Source organism: Osmia lignaria, chromosome 2, assembly GCF_051020975.1.
Source record: "Osmia lignaria lignaria isolate PbOS001 chromosome 2, iyOsmLign1, whole genome shotgun sequence".
Taxonomy (NCBI): domain Eukaryota; kingdom Metazoa; phylum Arthropoda; class Insecta; order Hymenoptera; family Megachilidae; genus Osmia; species Osmia lignaria.
This window is the reverse complement of record NC_135033.1, coordinates 11,995,285-12,013,385: the sequence shown is the minus strand read 5'-3', so window position 1 is coordinate 12,013,385 and position 18,101 is coordinate 11,995,285. Positions and strand designations below refer to the sequence as shown.

At 36.7% G+C, this 18,101-nt stretch overlaps 1 protein-coding gene across 1 annotated transcript in view; it reads left to right on the top strand.

Annotated features, from left to right (window-relative positions):
* Positions 1-3,748: 3,748 nt before the first annotated feature.
* LOC117606918 (zwei Ig domain protein zig-8) overlaps positions 3,749-18,101 on the top strand; it is a 45,172-nt gene continuing 30,819 nt past the window's right edge. The window contains exon 1 of the mRNA XM_034329949.2: positions 3,749-3,947. The gene's annotated coding sequence lies outside the window, so the exon portion shown is untranslated. The remainder of the gene's footprint in view (positions 3,948-18,101) is intronic.

Sequence of the window (18,101 nt, the reverse complement as noted above, 5' to 3'; positions counted from 1 at the left end):
ATCCAAACCCTATGCATTATAAAAAACAAACAAAATAAAAAGAATTTTTAAAATCTATATAAACGTCCACAATCGTAGCAATAAGTATGTAGCAAACAAATTTAAATTTCCGAGAGACCATCCTAAAGCCATCAAACAAAGTCAAAATCAGAAGCGCAAGAATCGAGCGGTTTCGCTAAATTGTCCGAAATTTCAGATGAAAAACGACGGTCTGAATTGGCAATTCTAAAATCGTTATACGCAAATTTCCCAGTGGGACTTGAAAAGTACGTTTTTCTTCATGGTGGCGGGCAATGCAACGAGGAGAGGAGAGTGAAAAACCGCAATGGAAGCGACAACGAGCTCACTCGCGGCTGACTAAACTATTCCCGTAGGCTGATGACACGCGTTACAATTAATCAAGCAAAAACTGTCAACTGCCATGTCCTGGTATATATACATATACGTGAACAGGGTGGGAAACTATCGACCGCAAACAATGCTTAATGCTAGGAGTCGTGCAACCGGCAAAACTAGATCATCCTAAGGGGTTACGTGCCAACCCTCTTGGATCGAACAACGTCCTCTTTAATTTCTTCCCTTTTCATCATCTTCCTCATTGTTCACGCTTGTTGCTGTTTTTATCGATTAAACCGTACGAATTAAAAATTTTCCCTCTACGATCCCTTCAAATTTTCTTCCATTGTTGTGTACGAAATTTTTTCAAGAGATACGCGAAGTATTCTTTCCGAAACAGAAGTTCGCGAGCACTGCAAATGTCAATGCGTCCCGTCGACGAAAAAACTAGCACAGACGATAAGCTTCAAAACCAGGAAAATGTGACTACTGTTTTGCGAGCACTTCAAATGATCGCTGAAATAAAGACACGACATGAAAGAAGATCGGTCACAGATAGTGGCAGCGATTTTTAAATTGTACAAAACAGAGGATAGAAAGCGACATTGCGAAAAACTTCAAGCACCCTTCAGTGAAAGTTCAAAGGTTCTCTTGATTCGCTATTAAAAAGCCTGTTGAATCTTCCTTTGCTGTTTCAAGCACATTTTCCACCCTTCGTGAAAGCGAAAACTTTATACAGCACGCGATTGACAGATGAATTATGGAATGTTTATCTAGCATTATTAGATCGTGTTTTTCTTCTTTTTACTATCAATTTTTCGAGAGCCTCGATAAGTGATCGTCCTAATCAAAAATGAAATTGATCAAGTACTCGAAAGAAGAAAAACAAGCTGCAGCGGAGAAAGTGTTGCCTACGAAATAACAGAGTTCCTGAATTTCCGGTTAAAATAATAAAGAAAAGTGTAAGGCGTTAAATAAAGGAATTTGAACGTTATACGCAAGCTGATTTACGCTTATCCGTACGATAAACGTTGCCGTAATGGGCTCGATTTAAAACGCTTTTTGTCTTTTATTCGACACTCATCGTCTTATCGGGGGTGAACGAGCTCGACGAAGGATGATCCACGCGAAATCGTTGTCGATAATCCGTGGATCGACTTTAAGTGCATGAATGCGTGGGTCCTCTGCACAGCCTAAGACAAAGATAATCATTAATCACGGTTACCACGAAAGTTGCCGTGGCTTTTTACGATGTTATTGGAGAACACAAAGAAGAGGCTGAGGATGAAATAACCGTATAAACCTTATTCGTTGCACCTACAGTGCTTCTAAGAAAAACGAGCAGATATATAATATAGACAATAATAATTAACGACGAAACATTTCACAAGCAATAACTGCGATTCGATAATAGTATCGATGATGGAATAGTTTAAAGGTTGGACAGTTTACGTGCTATGCAGGATATGAAGGAAATTTTCCTCTTCAAGTTTGCATTAAGCATGCACCTTACTCGTTGAAGATATGCGGCTGCAACAATGAGGAAGAACCATCGAAGATCGATAAGCGGCCTTCGATCCGGATATCGAGGTAAACCGATTAAGGAGATCCTATCGATAAGTTTCCTAGTCCACTTTATGGAAACTTTTGCGAGGATGTGCCACGCGGGAATAGACGAAACCAGCCCCGACTTTGCATACGAAGAAATCGGAGAAAGCAAACAGAATCTTTGATAAAAGTTACTTCACTATACGAGATACTTGTTATAAACTTTATTGAAATTATGATTGAACGTTTCAGGTTATTGCACACCAAACGGCAAATTTCAAACAAGCTACTATAAATACTAAAATTATTCCAACCAAAATTAAACTGTAATTTAGTTGCATCTATATCGATAATTGAGCTCCTTCAATTTGAAAATTCGTGTAGAATAATCGGTAAAGAAAGTAGGGTTCGTCGTTCTGAATTTATGAGATCAACGAGGGTGAATAAATCTTTCATCAGCTTGGAATAAAGTAGATTTAAAAGTCTCGAAGAAGGGTGAAAGCTTTTCGTGGAAAGCTTCTTTCAGTTTCGCAAAACAGGAAGTTGTATCTTCGAATGTTTTCATTCGCCACCCATTCAAATGAGGAAGAAATTCCTTTACCGTGTACAATCTTCGTTGGATAAATCAATAATTCCTTCGGTTAATCTGGGTTAACTTTCTATATTTCAAAATTCACCATGCAATATAGAAGCAACCTAATATCTTCCCTAAAATTAAATATAAAGAGAACTTTCGACGAGCTAAAATTTCAATTTCTCGCGAAAAGTTCGCATCGCTTATTTTGATCGCTAACGGACAAAATCGAACGAACGTATTTCTTGTCGCAGCGAAAAAGTAAATCGCAAACGCGATCAAAAATGGACGGCAAAAAGGAAAGTCAGCAGAGATTATTCCCTGGCTAGGATGGGCGCTGAATATTCAGGTTTAAACGAGTTTTTCAAACGAACGAACACGCTCAACAATCGCGGTAGGAAGCGATCGGCAACGCGAAGGATGATTAGAAAAAGAATTGAAGAAGAGGTTGCAGAATTAAAACAAACGATCGGATAGGTCGTCGGCCCGAAAACGTCCAGCAACTCGACTCGATCGTGAGATTAATCCATCGAATGTAATTGGAAGGTCGCTGGGGTGTCACAAGCCGGAAATTTACGAGCACCTGTGGTCCATACAAGTCATCCAGCTTTTGTTTTTTTTCACGGAAAACGCTCGTACGACAATAAAGACTATTCCGGAATCGAAAGAATACGAATGCTCCTCGACAATTCCAACGAATAATACTGACAGAGGATACACATTCAGAAATTGATCAATCTTCGTCAATTTCGACGCTAATTAAAAATCTGTTTGTAAACTGATAGAAACAGCAATTAATTCAATAAGGATTCCAGATCGAAATTCAATTAATTAGGTAAATTGAAATTGAGATTTGCACGCAATATGCAGGATAATATTTCACTTTGAACTTTGAAAAATTTTTGAAATATCTAACTTCGAATATTTTGGGTTTGAAACAGCCCAGCGCGATGCAGTGTAATTTCGCTGATCTAAAATAAAACTGTCAAGAGTCTGCCGTTGAATATGCAAAAGAACACGGAGCATCGGTTTCAATAGAAAAACATAGGGTTTTTTGAAAGGAAAAATGTGTTACAGGAGTCGTTACCGTAAATTCCAATTGGCCAGGTCCAATGAATGCAGCTTGCAGCGTGCGAACGGATTACCATGACTGCAAGCTCCCCTTTTATTTATACTGGGTAGAAACGTAGTTGTCAGGGTGCGTTGATCATCGTCGCGATATCCGAGCCGCAGTTTTCCGTTGTTGCAGATGGAAAAGCAGAGCTTTTTCCAGGACAATGGCTGTTTCGTAGGATCACCACGTGTGGCGTGGGAGTGAACGGATCCACGTGGTGGTGGCAGATGTCGCCCCCGAAGCTTGCGAGCTTTCAAACTGAAAACAGTCAGTCGACAGCCGACCGTGCTGCACGAGATGTGAGTTATGTTGTTGTGATACCGGAAGAGGACTTCTATGACCCTGCAGCAGAACGAAGGAATGTAAATATTAAAGGTGAGTCAAACTTCAAATGAAGATTTTTTATTTGAAAATTCATGAAGCGATAAATGACGATTATTGCACGCGAAAGAACCAAGTTTCTTTCTTTCTCTTTTTCTTTCTTATTTCGTTGAATAGCACAGGTTTTACAGTTGTATCTTCAATGAGAAAGTTTTACTAAGGAAGTTTTACTTCAGCTCGTTATTCGCCTGGGTGCTATACAGGTTTTCAAGTTCTTCTTCCGCGAATTAACACATTGTTCCGCGAATATTGTTCTTTCGCGAAGTTGAAGAGTTTCGCGCGGGAAATACTGAAGGATTGTAAAGAGGGAAGATAAGTTCCTGGCTTTGATTAGCAACTGGTGACAGTCGTATAATCGTTGAAGAAATAATACTGGAATAAGTAACGTTGCAGAAATAAATTTTCAATAGGAAATACATAAAAATAAATTGGCAATTTTATTATTCATGACTTGAGATTTTTCAATCAACCGTTTTTCTATCAACGGTATTAATTGTCTGCTCGTTTCTCAGTTTTTAAGTGACAGATATCGAATTTAATTTTTCATAATATTCGACCAGTGAGCATGTATCTTTTCAAGGATCGATACAAGCTTGAGTCTGTAGCCACGACTAATTACGAAGCTTCTTTTTGTTCGTGCGACGCTCGTTACGCGGTAGCTAATTAGTTTCCTGAACGGCGTCTGAGAGAAAAAAAAAAACGCCGCGGACGTCTTAACTCGTGATAATTATGACGTGTGTGGTGGCAGAGTGTATTCAAACAGTGGCAGAAAGACGCGAGACACGTTGATGCGTTCGTAAGCACGCGTCAACTTAAATGAAACCTCGAAAACTTGTCTAACGACCAGTCTGTTGCTAAAACTCCTTCCTGTATATTTGAAACGTTTTAGAATTATATGCAATACCTACTGATGAAAAATTGGAATTTTCATATATTCGAATAATAGAGTTTCAAATTAAAAAAATGAAAATAATATGAAATACAAAATTAAATAAAAATTATGGCTCTCTCCATGGTCCGCCGTCCGAGGGTCAAATAATTCGATCAATTAAGAACAAATAACCGCACAAATCTCTTGAATTTTTTATAAGTACCATGAAGTGTGAAAACCACAGCAAGCTTGTGCTTTTATGGGGTGTCCAACAATGGCTCGAATAAGCGGATTTCCATTCACAGGTCAAGCTTTTCATAGAGGAAACGGTGTCTGAAAAGGACACTCGTTATTAAAAACAACTTTGTCCCAATCGTGGTAAACATTTTCACAAGTCCGCTTCAGGCTAATTTTACGTGCTTTTCCGAAAGCAAAGGTTTTCCCTTTGTGTTACAGTATGCATTACTCTCCTTTTGCAAACGACGTTTCACAGCCATAATACTGATGTTTATGTGTTTCTTTCTTTTTAATAAATAAACCCGTCTCTTTCATGGATATAAAGTAGGGTATTTTTGTAAAGCTGAATGGTCGTTTTATCCTCTCTCTATATGCCACCTCTTTGAAAAGCTTTGTCAACGATTTTTATATACTTAAATGTTTGAAACCACTTTTAGACAATTTTTTGTCTAAAATCTAGCAATTCATGGTTATCAACTAAATAACGAAATAGAAATTGCATATAATTAATATTTTATTGATCCAATCGATTGAATGTTATAAAAATAAGGGTAGCAATTTCAATATCGTAAGAAATAGAATTTTATTTACTGATGTTCTGAAAGCGATTCGTCGTGTAAACAATACAACTGAAAACAGAAAAATATGAGACGAATTTTAAATTACAAAGGAAGTCAAATACAAAGAAGAATAGGCTAAGGAAGATGAAGTTATCTCGATACAAAAAAAAAAAGTTGTTTCGTTATAAAGCTGGAGAAAACTGATTACTCGAGGCACGAAAGCTTGCAATCGATGCTTCATAAGTAACATCATATGTCTCCTGACATACTTCCGTTGTTACTGTGTTTCATCTACAAAATAACGTTCCTGTTTTTCCATTTTATAAGCCCACCTTAATATTATGAAACTCGTTGAAAAATAATCGTAAAATTTGCCACCATCTGCTATATCCAGTTTTAAACGTTCGAAATAATGAGGTGGTCGTAACCGCATGAGAAACTTAATTTTAATGTTTGATTCGACGAGTGGTTATAATCCGATGATAACAATGGAAAAGTTCGATATTGATTTCGTTATACAGTTTGGACGTTCGTTATGCTTTAACTGCGATTCTATTGTTCTCTTTCTGAACGAACATATTGTGGGTTCATTGAGTCTATTTGTATTAATCAATTTCCAAGAACTCGATATTTCCTCTCAAATTCACGATGATAATATTTTTCATTGCGATAGATTAAATTAAAGACCATAAAATGTTGAAGTTAATAGAGTTGGATTGAGATGAAGTTATACAAAATCATACAAATTGCAAAACTTCTCATTTATATAATTATTTGTAAGAAGTGAACATCTTTTGTTCAGAAGAACTCGGAACACTTTATATGAATGGAATTGTCAAGCACAGAATCTATAGAATTCATAGATATTAACGATACGAATAAAATAACTCACGTTTATCTGCTTCAGCCTGATTAAATGTCAGTCGTTTCCGTTTCACCCGTTCCTCCCCGCATCCTTTCGAAGGAAGTCGACAAATTTAATGTCACGCAGCGTTCTGAAAAATGATCGCGCGATGAATTGGTTGAATTCTTGGACACGCGAGCATTGCATGTCCATATGGATGTAAAAACACGTTTGTGAAAGGCTAGCAAGCTTTACAAAGAGTTCCTTCGCGTAATGTTGTGCATGGCGCGTTAGAATGATCAACGGGGGGTGGTTTACGATACGATCGGGAATATTTGCTATTTTTGAGTTTCAAGATTTCAATAAGAAGTCGTTGTACAGCTTTACAGACCTCAGCCAATGGTTGGATTCTCAGAATTTCTTTAATTAATTCTCTGATTTCACGTCATAAATTGGGAATGTTAAAACCTCCCTCCAAATGTGCTTTCATTAGTTCCTCCGTCCTTTTTGAGCTAACTAATAAAACTCATTAGAAGTTTTGATCGTCAGTAAACTGTGCGTTAGAAATTAAAATAAATTAATTTGACTTATAATTATGAGAAAACAGATGATTAATTAATGACCAATCAATGTAAAATTAACAAATTAACGTCATGTATGAAACTACAATTTTCACTGTGCTGTTCAATCTTTTTGTTGAAAATATGTAATGCGATACTTTTGTGCGATATTGTACCGTGGGGACGCATCGCAGCCTTTGAAAACGCGTCCAAAGGTATCGATACTCTCGAAAGTTCTGATCATCTGGATCGCACACGCGCTGCAAAGGATAGGGAACGCTCGTTATTTCGATAATAATTGACTCTATCGACGATCCATCTTAGCCGGGTCTAGCATGTAAACGACTCGGTACAACGATCGGTCCACGTAAGCCGTCCGTTCAATTTCCATGGAAGCTGTACACCGCCAGGAATAGAGTCAAGCTTGACAAACGTGTCAACGTCAGAGGCACAATCCAGCTAGACGATTTCCCTTGACGTACGCGGAATCGAAGATCGAACGACGACGATCGATTTACAGACGCGGAATTCAATCATCGGACGCATTACTTTATCGATCGTGTAATGAAATGTCGAGCCACGGATTCGGGTCAACGGTGGATAGCACGTAATCGATATTACTAAGGGATCAGGGTTAAATTGTTTAAGATTACAGATCCTTCCTGTGGAATTCGTATCTGTTGCGATATATCTATGGTTATAAGATAAAACACCATTAAATTAAATTTAAAACAAATTGATGTTTATATATTGCTATTAATTATCTTACGCACACGCATTTGAAAGCATTATCATTCGTGCGCAAGTAGTATAAATCAATAGTATGTCAGACACGATCACTAAATTCATATATGACGAAACACGGAATTTACCGCTATTATTCAATCGATGAGGGTAATCAATTGAGACTGATCGTGATCGGTTACTTGCAAAATTAAGTATATCGTGCAGGCTTTGACTGACGTTACCTTGGTGGTCGCCTAATCTGTCGTTAGCCTGCACATACGTATACGTTATCGATAATCATCTGTCATATGCCTTGGTATAATGAGCTTCTGATACTGTTCATTAATGATCAACTTCTCGGTTCTGCATCAATTCCATAATAATTAAATACTAGAATCCTATTGCACAAATGAACTTAAACGTATTATTAGTAAAATTTTACAAGTTGTAAAATTTCAAAATTTATTATTTTACAAAATTTCTCATTACGTTATCTTGGACAATTCATTAAATTACTTAAAATATACTATGAGCTCATACTACGTTTCCATATTTGAAAATTTGTGAATTTTAATTTTATTAGGTAAAATAAAAATATATATTCTAATAAATCCAAATACTTTCTAGGATCTAATAAAGCGTTGTTCGCGTCGAAAAATGCTATGAAACATGCATCATGTATCACAGCTGGAGGGTAACAGCGGACCAAACTAAACGTACTTTCGGGGTCCGGGAAATTGCGTTAAATTTTAACATTTCCCTTCGAAACGCGGGAAATATATCGTGAAAAACACTTCACCCTTTTTTCCCCAACTACGCCATTTTTTCTACACGCACGCGATACTCCAAGCCAGCTTTTCATCATCCGCAGAAAGTCGATCGGCCAATAAATTATCTCTACCCACTGGTATAAGATCATCTTCACGTGTTACATTAACGCTGAAATACGTCGATGGCATTTAAAAATAACGATCCAGGTGAAAGAAAGCCGGCTTCCCTTTCCTTAACGAGGGTAATTTTTCATTCCTGGCCAACCAACCACTAATGCAGTCAATTTTAAAGAGAAAACTTCATCTTTTCGAGAATGCAAAAAGGTTGACGATCAATAATAATCAACCTGTTTCATATCTGTGGTTGAAAACTGATTGCGTCAAATTCAACCGATAAATCCGATATTTCATTTTCAATGAGACATTATTAAATGTAAGTTAATTCGATTACCAATGGGAATTGCTTCATTAAAGATACTCGTCGAACGGAATGAAAGGAGAACTAACGAGAGAGCAAATATTGAAATTGAAGAAAAAGGAATAAGCGAAACGTAAGGTGTTAAATGACGTATTGCTTGATTCACGACAATGAAAAGATAAACAGCAATCCGGTTTTCAATGATTCCGTATAACCTTTCAATTTATAGACTTCTACTATGAGAATACTGCTCTTAAAACTTTGCTGTAGCCCGTCTCGCGCGAACAGATTCGTTGAATTTTTTATTACTTGAGGGAAATCAGACACGTAAACTATTTATTTTCCTGGTCGGTATACCTGGCACCAGACTAGATCGATGCATCTTGCATTTATCCAGTATCTATCCACTGGCTGTTATCTAGTACAGTCAATATCAGCAGAGGGCTGTTGAAATTGCTGCGGTTGACGCATGATTTCATCGTAGACGGAAATCACGGACCTATGCTGCAATGAAACAGCATTAGACATCACTGGGATAATCTCCGAATACAAATTTCGCTAATACCAATTTCAGCTATTTCAATTTTTGGTATTTTATATTTTAATATTTTAATTTAAAATATTTTGCGGATAACTTGGTTTTATCCAAAATTTTTATTCGAATTCCTGAATGTTTTCGTTTTATTCGAAATTCGTGTTCGATGATTATTCGAATAATGCCCCACCCTGAAACGGAAGCGCGAAAAGATAACTCGCCTTCGGCTATGAGAAAAGACTAGCATGTTTCTGATGGTGCTTTTTGCGGAAAATAAGAGGAAAAGGAAGGGTATTGCAAATCTGGTGAAAAAAGTATGCTTCTTTCTGTCGTCGTCCTTTTTACCAACTAACGATGAAGCATAGAGGTATTGAAAAATATAAAAAAAAGATTTTCGTTTTAATAAATCTGCATTGGAGGATAGTATTGATTTGTTCTCTGATAATGGTTTTTTCTATTCAAATGGGTGTAATGGTTGAATAATAACGAAGGAACTATTATCTCTGTTGGAAGGATCGGTATCTGTTGTTAATTTTCTATGAAGTATTATATCAAATATCCAATTAAACATATCGTAATGTTAAATTAACTCTCAGTTTTGTAATAGTTGAATGATTAATTAACAAAACCAGCGACAGCAAATTAGTTATAAAGGCCTTTAATATTCATAGTTAATTTACTGTTTTTTGGATGAAACTAATACCGATACACTATACTATCGGTTTAACTTGGAAAATTGATATTAAGCGTTCATTAGGATGAACATGATGAAGCATAATACTGTAATTATTAGTTTTTATAAACAAATTGTAACAAAGTACGAAATTATTTGGTATATTATAGAACTTTGAAAGTAGAATGCAAATTGGAATGTATAATCATTTTATGCTCTGAAGGTATAATATTACCCTTTCTATTTGAAAATTTTCTAAGGAAAACAGTTATGAAATTTATACTTTCTAAGGAATATAAGATAAATGTATTAGATGATGAATGTTCAAACGAAGTTGAGAAACGAAGTTTATGGAGGTGTGAAGTAATGTTACTAACTTTCCATGAACAACTGTTAACAATAGCTAAAGACGAGTACAGCCTACCGCATAACCATATTGTTACAAAGTAAAACTCATACATCAACCCCCTTGACAGTTTCTAACATGCCTAACTAAGGGAGCGTCGAGCACTGCTTTTCAGGCAATTGAATTTACAAACTTCTCTTCTTAGCTACTTTCTACGCAAAATGTTCGAAAATGTTACCCTTTTATAATCCATGAAAGCTGGGTGCTTCCCCTTATACCCATGAAAGTACGCTAACTTTTTATAATTTAAATCAAATTCTCCCGTTTCTGATTATCTGTTCGTAAACTTCTTCGAAGTTTAAGAGTTACCTTTTCAAACTTAAGCGAAGAGGTCAATAGATAAATAAGGAAGGAACACTGCTTCAATCATAATTAAAATATTTTCAGAATTAAGATTGTTATTTGTTGCAAGCTTTTTGACACTGTTTCATTCACGTTCAAGGAAATAGGTCACTCTTAAAAAAAAAAAAAAACAGCTGCCGCCTTCATGGTCGGCAAAAAATGGCCACGTACCTTGTGTTCGTGCAAGGATCAATACTTTAGGTCGTATTTTCACTTTTTCCAGGAAAAGGCCCCTGCAACGAGGACTTACATTGCTAGACTTTCTCACAGTAGAATATACACTGACAAGTTTCTCACAAATAGCGGGAATACCAAAGGGATTCCTCTACCATTATCGCATTTCGCGTCACATGAAATTCAAGACATTTTATCTTTTTGCATTTCATTCGCCCGAATTTTGTTCCTATTTTTCAATGAAAAATTTTCCTTCTGATAATTATTCTTCGTTACGAAAGCAGATTTGAATTACAGTTAACCCGACATCCGTCGTCCGGCGATTATATTTATCCCTTAAGAGCTTTTCAAATGCCATCGGTCAGCTTAACGCCGTTTTCCCATGCGTTATCCGCTTCCAATATGCTTGCATTTTTGCCGTGATAGAATGACGTATAGCAGTCATAAAGGGTGAAATTGTAAGCCGAGCAGAGTGCGGCGCATAAATCGATGAAATTAAACCGAGGAGGTGTTAAAAAAAGAAAAAAACGCACGCAAGTATTACATTGCGGTGCAGAAATTGTAAATTAAACGGTATAGTTGAACTCAGCCAGTTAGCTCGGTACAGGCTCATTAATTATGGTCGTGGCGTCACCGGAGGGTGTAGGTGGGGACGGAACAGGACAAACGGATCATCTAATTGAAAACAACAAACGTTAAATAGCTATTCGAGCTTGAAAAGATAACACCGCGAGGGGAGAGAAGCGTCGGCCACAGTTTGCAGTCAACTGCAACCCTTTCAGTTTCCCGTTGGTCGTTGACGAAAGAGAAAGGTCGGTTAATTAGAATACTGTTCGTGGGTAATCGACAGGCTCGAATTACCGGCCACTTCGGCAATGTTTAACGAACCGAAATCAGATCGATACAGATGGTGACGCGGAAAACTCGTTCCTCGTTTCGTCGTGAAACGCGCGAAATGAAAATCTATGGGACGTGGAAACCATGCGACGTGACTTACGACCGTACGGATGCTGTTTTTTAGTGGTTGACGCTTTTGGATCGGAGTAATGAAGGATGTGATGGTTTCGAACATGCACGCGAAAATCTTGGGACATTTGTTATAATTTTCACGAGAGATATTGCTGTCGAATTAATTCGGTGCCTTTAAATATTTTTGTATTACGAAAAGAAAATTGAAAAATCCTGTAAAGCGGCTGATGAACTGCAGCTCCTCGAAATGAAAACTGCACGCTCATCAGGATCAGCCAGGACGTGTTAGATTAAAGAATAAATAGGCTTTGGTTCGAGCCGATAGAACCGCTCGAAATTACTTGAAAGCTGACAATACCGGGACAGGGGAAGTGGAAAGGTCGAGAAGAAAAATGATCGAACGTACCGAAGTAGAACAAGCGTGGCGCTTTACAAACGTTGTTCACCCTCGATTCTAGCCTGGCTGATATGCAATACTACGGAACAGGAAATTGTTCTCGTGCAAATTTAAAGTTGTCGCTACTGATATGTGAATTGTACATACCCCGTTTTTCTCTCATTCTATTGTCTTTCCATTGTTGTATTTTTATTTTGGAATGTACGACGAGTAGATTTCAGGGAATTTAATAAAGCAATATGTTGTACTGCTTTAATTAACACGGTAAAGGCGAATGTTTCGGACGAATATATAGAAAATACTGCCTGACTCAATTTGAATCACTAATTGTTACGGCTATACAAAAAATTTCATCGATCTTAAAATAATTTTTCAAATTGAAATTTTTGTGAAAAATAGCGAACTGCCGTTCTTCCTTTCTTATATATTCGTAATCAAGTATGTAACGAAATATTGATTTCCGGTTAAATAGGAGGACGTTAAAATTTTCTCTGGTTATTTACATTAATGCGCTTAGCTACAAGTTCCTCCTACCACGTTGACGTGATCATGCCCGCAAAGTTACGTTGCTCTACGCAGAGGAACAATCCGTAAAGTTTAACGGCACCTTGCCACACACTAAAATTCCCAACTCGGTGAACTTCATATTTTAACCCTCAATGCTGCTTCCATTTGCTTCTTCGTTTAATTAATACTTACGATTCATAAATGGAACCTCCATGCTTTCTCAACATTTGATTATATCGTAAATTTTTCACCTTTCTGTCATTTAATATTCAAGGTAATTTTCGAGTTACTTTCTGTTTATCTTATGTTGGTTGGAACGAGATAATGGAAAAATACGTGCAACTGCAGAATCGTCCTTTTATTTTGGATTTCATTTAAATTTCATTATTCTTCGAACTTCATTACCCGAGGAAATGATTTATGGAAAATTCTTTTTGGTCGAACTTTTGTCTGTTTGTTTTCGTAAATCCTATTAGTTTTGAAACAACAGCTTTACTAAATGCACAGGTGTTGGTCCAGCTTGTGGTATACGGTTTTACCGTGGTTTACGCTGTTTCGGTTGTTGGTTAAATTTTCACCCCGTTCCTCTGAACATCGCTGGAATATTGCAACTGATGGCAAATAAACGTATGATGAATTAATATCATCACTCGTAACAATACTAAGTTGCTATCAAATAAAAATAAAATAACAGCGAAGGTAGAAGTTGTTGGGCTCGAAACGAAAGTAGCGTAACGAGTGGAGGAAATCCTGAGAAAATCATTCGTGATCCCAGTTATATTCTAGAAAAATGGGGCTGTATGGAGAGCCACTATTACAGATAATAGAGATGTTTTTTCTTAGTGAAACGGCAAGGATTCACATGAAAAATGTAGGGTGCGAGAAGCGAAGAGAAAATTATTGTTTGGGCAGTCATGGTGTGGTGTTATTTATCACTTCCTGGTAATTTCTAGACGAATCTGTTGTATTTGTATTTGTAAAATAAATTTCTATATGAATCTAGTTGATATATAGAAAATGTTTAAAATATGGTTCTATTTAAGAAATACGTATGATTTATTCCTTCTTGATTCAAATATTTATTTCTATTAATATTTGAATATCTGGTATCACGTATTCATGATTGTGTCGTTAAATGTCATTTAAAATATTAGTTGCTATTTAAACTTGCGAAAGTCAAAGGTTCCACGAAATGTCAGAGTGCTAAACTGAAATTGTGCAATAATTTGTACAATTTTCCAATAATAATTGAAGAAGGTAGACTCACCTTGGCCTTTACTTATTTGCTCCACTGGTTCTATCAAATATATTCACCCTTGTTAAATTTTCCAATGTTGACCCTTCCTAAATCATGCTATTCTTCGATCCGGAGTCTAGGTCAAAAGTCTGGGCTACTTAATCCCAATGAAAAAGAATCAAACCCGTCGAGGTCAATCGAGAGTGTTGGCGTTCTTTCCCTTTCTGCAAGGTAAAAACTTCTCGCGCATTGTGGCTGGTGTGTACCCAGTGATCCCGACTATAAATTCGCTGGATTACGAACTGTTACGTGGCCACGTTGGTGAATGTTAGGGCAAGGTTTCAACGAGCCACCTTCGGCAAGCCGATTCCTGAAAATACGGGTCTGGTACACTTTGTCTTCTGCTTAAACGACACCAGGATTGACCAGGTCGAGCTTTTTAAAGTAGCCTTCGATAAACTAAACTCGAACAAAGGTCTGACGAAGGGCTTGAACGATTGGCCACAATGAGCGGCGAACAATTTTTCCTCTTCGCCTTTCAGCTGCCGTTTTTTCTTGCCCCGTTGTTTTATCGCTCCTTTTTCCATCCCGTTTTTACTTGTTTTCTAGCTATTTCTCTGGATTGTTGTTGAAAATACGTATCGCTATAGAACGTAAGCTGAAGCGAGGTTTATTATGGGCAACTAATAGACAAAAAATAATAGGCGAAATTAATTATTCTTTTATATCATAAACATTGCTGTCAAACAATGATTTTCAATTAATAATAAATATATACATATCAAAAACTTTGACAGAATGTTTCTGATGATTCATAGTTTTCTGTATTACGAAATCCGAAGCTTATTACCCGATATTATGGAAAGTATGCGATGGCTATAATTATGAACCAAAGGGTAGTGGAAGTTACCTCTTCATGTATCCATTTGCGATCGTTACATAAGCACACGCTGAAACCAGATTCAAAGTTACGCTCTGCTATTAATAATTACATTAAATAGACATGTGGATCCTGTGCTTCGTACTTCCCTTGGGCCACTGTCGTGGAATTGAGTTTTTAATTAAACGCGGACCACTCATCGGTCAGCTCACGGCCTGGATTAACGAATTTATCGGAAAATCGTGTTACTGTCTCTTGATGTATCGTGATCCGAAAGAAATAATGAAAATGTTAATAAAATTCTGAGATCTTCACACGCTGACGATTTAATTAGATTACAATTTGAACACGATTCATCAGTAATTTTATCTGAAATAACTTTATCAAAAGTTAGCGAAGGTAATTGAGAAAATCAGCGTGAGATGTGCGAAATGAAATTCCGACGAATATTCAAATTACGATTCGTACGGTTCTCTTATACACACGAATCTATTCCTATTGGGATCTCTCTGCAGAAGAATCAGTGGTCCAAGCACGTAGCATGAAATGCAATCCAAAATCGTAGTAACTTGGCCTGCAGCTCGAGCAAGAACACCTTCGATCGCCTATTCGATGGACGAGTGCATCGCAATGTCTGTTTTTATTACTTTGTTCGACGAGCTGCTGCAAGCCAGACGACACCCTGATGTATAACTTACACGTTAGAGTACGTATCGAAGAAGATGAAAGAGAATTTTTATGAGCAATCTCAGATCGAACGTAAAGGTGACACTTGTACGCTGAAGAGGGTAGCAATATTAAAGAATGAGGATCTACCACTTCAGAATTAGAAATGATATTAATTTCTTTTAAAATTCAACCAACGAAAAGATATTAACACGATCTTAATATTTCCAACCACAGAAAAGAAGAAAAAATATTTTCATTACAAAGTTCTCTTTACAAAGGCAAATGACTAATGTGTACATTAGGAAGAGAAAAGGCAACTATTCTTCCATTTTCACCGCGCCACACCGACAATGCAACTACGTTGCATCTTTAATTGTCCCTTATTCCAATTTTCCTACAGAGTTTACTGTCCCGGTTGACGTTCCAACAAGTTGATGTTGTTACGAGGACAACATGTGGGACCCGGAACTGTTTCATACACTCGACATTACTAAAGAGACTCATTAGAAATGAGTCGGGCTGTACAACCGGACACGAACTGATTCTAGATGAAACAATAAACCGGAAGTATCTTTCTACAGAGGAGTCGCGCTGGTACAAGTCATATATTTTCTTTTTTCTAATTGCAATTAGAAAAATGTGTTGGAGTTGAAAGATGAATTTTTCTATCAATTTTCTATTTTCATACATATGTAAGACCATAGATTTTCTATTTTAATGCTACGCTATATCAAACTCTGGCATGTCACCCAGAAAATAGTAATGCAATTTGAAAGTTTACTTCCGACAATTTTTTCTATTATAATTACAGTCGGAAAGAAATAATTTGGTTAATTTTCCGGGATTACTCCATGCGGCAGAAAGGAATGTTCTTCCGTTAAATGAAGTTTCCAAAACTTGCGGATATGAAGTTTCTTTGTAAATTCTAGATTAACGTCTATATGGAGAACGTCCAATTTCAGTCGGTCTTAACAAATGTTTTCTGACAAATATTTATTCGACTTTATTGGATTAGCCGCGCCAATGAATACGTAACAGGGAAACTTGAAAACGACAGACGCTGTAATGGCAATGAATAATTGAACACCCGTGAAATAAATTGCAAATATTTCGAAATGAAAATTACGTTCTGTAGACAATTTGTAATCGTGAAATTTGCGTTTCGTTTCTACCTTAGCTGACTAATGAAATAAAATTTTCGTTCAATTTTGGTAATATATTTTTGCTTCTTTAAATAATTTATTACTCACAAATGTTATTCATGACTTTTAATGTGAAAATTTTACGTGAACGATGCACAAAAAAGAAAAGAATCGTTTTTCATTTCGAAGTACGTATTTCGCTGCACTCCTTCGAGGAAGTTCATTCAATGAGCGTCCTTCGACGAGTAAAGGGACAGAAGGGACTATTGAGATCTCGTGAGAGTTTCACCTCGGAACATCCCTGCGACGATCGATCCTCTTTTGTGCAACGACCAGCATCCTCGTTATTGCGGTGCGGTGGCTCAACGACGCTCGAAAAGAACGCCTCTAAGAAAAAGTTCGTGTTCCATTCGTGCCTAACGTCAGATTTTATGAGTAAATCCCCGGATGAGCATAAATTCCTCTCTTATCTCTGTTTTCAAATCCTTTTTCCTCGCATTCTAACATTTTTTCTCTTTATCTTGCATTCTGAATTCAAAAAATTCCGCATTGTTTCGCAATTTCTAGATGCTTGAGACCTGTTAACCCTTTGACAGCTAAATTTGCTAATATTTGGATTATTCAATTTTAGAATAAGAAAAATATTGAAAACCGTTCGTTGTCGTTTGGTGATATTATTAAAATAAATATGTATTAAATTCAAGATGGCTATTATAAATATTTGGCCATTATTCAAAATGAAAAGTATATCAATTTCCCCTGCGAATATATCGCTATTCGAATAAATTCATCTACGACTGTATATACGTTTTCGTCTGGCATGGTGTGTATAGGAGAGAATTTATTGCTTTGCCAGAGGATAATCTAAGGCAAGGTTACGCGTTCTAGTTCTTAATAATTCATGGTCCTTTGTTTTATGACTTATTCGTCCCTTACATATTAAACGATTTCTTTTAATTCAGGATCTTTGATTTACTCGATTTTTGTTTGTGCGTATGTTGGGAATTATAATAAATGTAATATTTAAAAAAATGAAGCAAGTATGAAACAAATTGTCTACCTTTCGATATGAAATAAGCCAATATATTAGGCAAAGGATGGAAACATGGAATTTAAATTTTCTAGATTAACGGAACAGAGGAAATGAAGCCTTTACTCTTGCTACGGGAAATTATTCTCCATCCTTGTTACTGTTCACTGCTGTCACGAAGTTAAATTCCTCTTGCTTTCG